Source organism: Pseudophryne corroboree, chromosome 2 (assembly GCF_028390025.1).
Source record: "Pseudophryne corroboree isolate aPseCor3 chromosome 2, aPseCor3.hap2, whole genome shotgun sequence".
NCBI lineage: Eukaryota > Metazoa > Chordata > Amphibia > Anura > Myobatrachidae > Pseudophryne > Pseudophryne corroboree.
The window spans coordinates 719,947,126-719,950,738 of record NC_086445.1 but is presented as its reverse complement, the minus strand read 5'-3'; the positions used below and the strand labels follow the sequence as shown (position 1 = coordinate 719,950,738).

At 39.9% G+C, this 3,613-nt stretch overlaps 1 pseudogene; it reads right to left on the bottom strand.

Moving 5' to 3' along the window:
- Nucleotides 1–3,185: 3,185 nt before the first annotated feature.
- LOC135054436 (5S ribosomal RNA) lies at nucleotides 3,186–3,304 on the bottom strand (annotated as a pseudogene).
- Between the last annotated feature and the right edge of the window lie 309 nt (nucleotides 3,305–3,613).

Here is a 3,613-nt window from a genome sequence, read left to right as displayed (position 1 = left end):
CGCTGATGGCCAGAAGACAAATGGCAACATGATTTGGCACCCCCAGAAAGTATAAATAAGGCTAAGACCCCAGTGTGTGACACCATTGCCATTTAGGGGTGTACATGGCCTGAAATTGGTTTAGGTAGCTGATACATAAATACCAAGCCCATGGTTTCCCAGAACATTGCCCAGAACATCAAACTTCTTCATTTGCCTTGCTATCTTCCCATAGTGCAACCTGGCACCATTGCTACACCAGGTAAATTACACACTTGCAGCTAGCCATCCAAAAGTGTCCATTGTTCTGTAGGTGCTTTCAGCGATGGACAGGGGTCACAATGGGCACTCTGACTGGTCTGTGTCTACACTGGCCAATATGCAGCAAGCTGAAATTTACTTTGTGTTTTGTCACCTTTCCATCATAGCCAGCATTAACGTTTTCAACAATTTGTGCTACAGTAGATTTTCTGTGGGAATTGGGCCAGACAGGTTAGTTTTGCCTCCCCACCTGCATAAATGAAGCTTTGTTTTACAGTTATCCTTCCTTGGACCATTTTTGATAGGTACTAACCACTGCATACTGGGAACTCTCCACAAGACCTGCCATTTTAGAAATGCTTTGACTCAGTTTTCTAGCCATCACAATTTGGCCCTTGTCAAAGTTACCCAGATCCTTATGTATAACAAAACACAAATGGAAGAACCCTCCTACACCACCTAGAGCTGCATACGTCATCAAGGATCAGAAAAGCATCACCAAATTTCTCAAGAATGCATAAACAATAATTACTGTAGATACTCAGCAGATGGTACTCATCACAGACATAACATAAATACAATAGGAGAAAAAAGGGAAAAAATAGATAAATATAGTATAACAATAAATTCCAATGTGCTTCTGAGACCACCCAAGTGAGTGCTCATGTACCTGTACCAAGTGAAAAGAGGAAGCAAGCAACTCACTTTTTCAGTGACAATCGCAAATTGGTACATTTAAAAGAAAAAGACAACATCATGTTATACTCTATAAACAATAAAAAAGTAAAGCATTCAACAGATGTACTCCCCCTATGAAGGGAAATTAAAAGCTTTAAGATAGAGTGGTGGATAATAGTTCATTTCTCCTCTCCAGATGACCATACATGTAGACATGATACAATGTCTCCTGTAAAAGCAGCCTTTATTCCAGTATCAAACAATCTGTTTGAAAACAGGGGTTTCCTCCAAAAGCAAGGCACTGTGATGGGGTCCAACATGGCCCCATCATATTCCAACATTTTCATGGCACTGAACAAGTACACATCAGTGAGAATCTGATGTACAGTAACAACATTTAATTTTATATATGTTACATAGATGATTTGTTTATTATCTTAAGGAGCAGAGGAAAAAATAATGTAATTTATGAACTATTTAAACAGCAGACCAGGTACTATCAGGTTCCACCTCACATTCAACAAGGAGACTATTAACTTCCTGGATGTCTCTATCTCAATCAAAGATTATGGGAAAACCACTAGGATCTACGGCAAAGAATTGTACAAAACTCTGCTTCATTGGGATCGCTTTCACCCAGGACCCCTTAAAATAGGTTTACCCTACTCACAGCTGCTGACAGTGGTATGCATCACTTCAGATCCCTCGGAATTGTCAGAAGCATTGGCCGCGATGAGTTAACAATTAATTAAGAGGGTTATGACAGAAATGACATTCGAGGGGCCTTTTTGAAGACTGGACAGCTATATCACAATGGTCTCCTTCTTATGAAGGAAAAAACATCTGAAGCTGGCCCTGAAAAGCTCAATTTATTTAGCACCTTTACCATGGCATCCCAATTTATCAGGAAAAAAGTATTGGAACATTGGCACCTGATTTCCAGCGACCCTGCCCTATAAACAATGATAGATGGTGTTCCCAGATTTGCATACCAATTGGGACCTACATAATTTGAAAGACATGTTGATGGTCACTGAATACTCTTGCAAAAGACCTATTAATAGACCCAACTGGATTGGTTCTAAACCAGGGGTATTCAGATGCTCTGGCTGCACTTAATTGCCAGTTTCTTTTGACTGGAAACCATTTTATCAATCCACTTGACAACAGCATGTTAAGCACAGGCTTGATTGCAACAGCAAGTATGTAGTCTATGTCCTCAAATTCATGTGCAACCTACTGTATGTTGGAAAGACCTGCTGGATACTTAAGGAGAGAATCAGCCAGCATTGCTCATCAATAAGGAAGAGTTTGAGAGCTAGTAGCACACAGATGTATCTTAAAAATTTTACCTGTGGCAAGACACTTCCTTGAGATGCAACACAAAGTGGGACAATTAAAGTGCTTCATTATAGATCACATTCTGCCATTAAGAAGAGGCTGTGATAGAAAAAGGATTCTGCTTCAGTGGGATTTACAATTGTTATACAAATGTAAGAGTCTGTCCCATGATAGACTTAATGAAGATTTCAGGATGGGCTGCTAATTTTCACATCTTGTGTACTTGATGATACAAGGCAAGAGAGGATATGATTCCACACGGTGCTCATCTGAAGGCAACAGCATACATGTATTAGTAACTGATATTGTAATGACCAACATATGTCAAATGCAGCTTTTTTCAAGGACTGTAGGTTTGGTTGGTGGTGCTCCCAAGAGTCAGAAAAACTGTAGCAAAGAACAAAAGAAGAAAGAAGATTCTTGTGTTTGGCACTCTCATTGAAATGTTCTTAAATAACTATGCTGTGGTAACTATAGCTTACACAATGTTGTGTCATCCTGCTTTATGAATGGCAAGCAGGATATTTAAAGGTAAAAGAAAAATTGCCAGAGAACCTTAGTATTCTGCACGGTTTCTACTTACCAGCTATGTACATCTGGTAGTGAACAGTTGTTTGAGAGCACCAGTGTGGAATGGATTCTCTGGATGAAGAAAGATAATTTGTATTGGCTTTCACTCAGATATTACTCAGTGACAACTGTTGCTACAAACCAGTGCAGGGGAGACTGGGGAACCCCTCATGGTGAGATTTCAAGATAGAGATGGAAGAAGATAATGGTGCGTGTGTGTGATGCTTTTGATAGCTGGGAATGTTCGTTGAAGTGGAGCAAAGCAAAGACTATAGCGAGACAAGGGTAGCTCACAGTGGTGTATTAGTATTCCCTGACACCTGGCACAGAATGGAGCCGTGCAGGTGGACCCTTTTACTCTACAGTACCCTGTATTCCCTGGTGGTCTCCCATCCAAGTACTAACAGGGCCCGGCATTGTATTGCTTCCAAGATCAGATGGGGTCAGGAATATCCAATGTGGTATGACCGTAGACAAGAAAAATTCTCGAAACAAGTGTGTATCGGAAAATGCAGATGAGCTCACACTTGCAAACAAACTGATGTACAATGGCTATGTACCAAAATTATGCTAAATGGTTTATAATGAGGGCTACACGGGTATAATACTGCTTTCAAACAAACAAGGTATAAAGCAATAAATGTCCTGCCCTGAAAGAAGAGTATGCTGCAGCCTCACTTTAGTAGCAAGTGATTATTACACAGATGCTAAATATTGCAGATAAAAATTCAAATGTAATCACAAAGAAATGAAAAGTTTGGAAAAATACATGGTTTTACCAGTT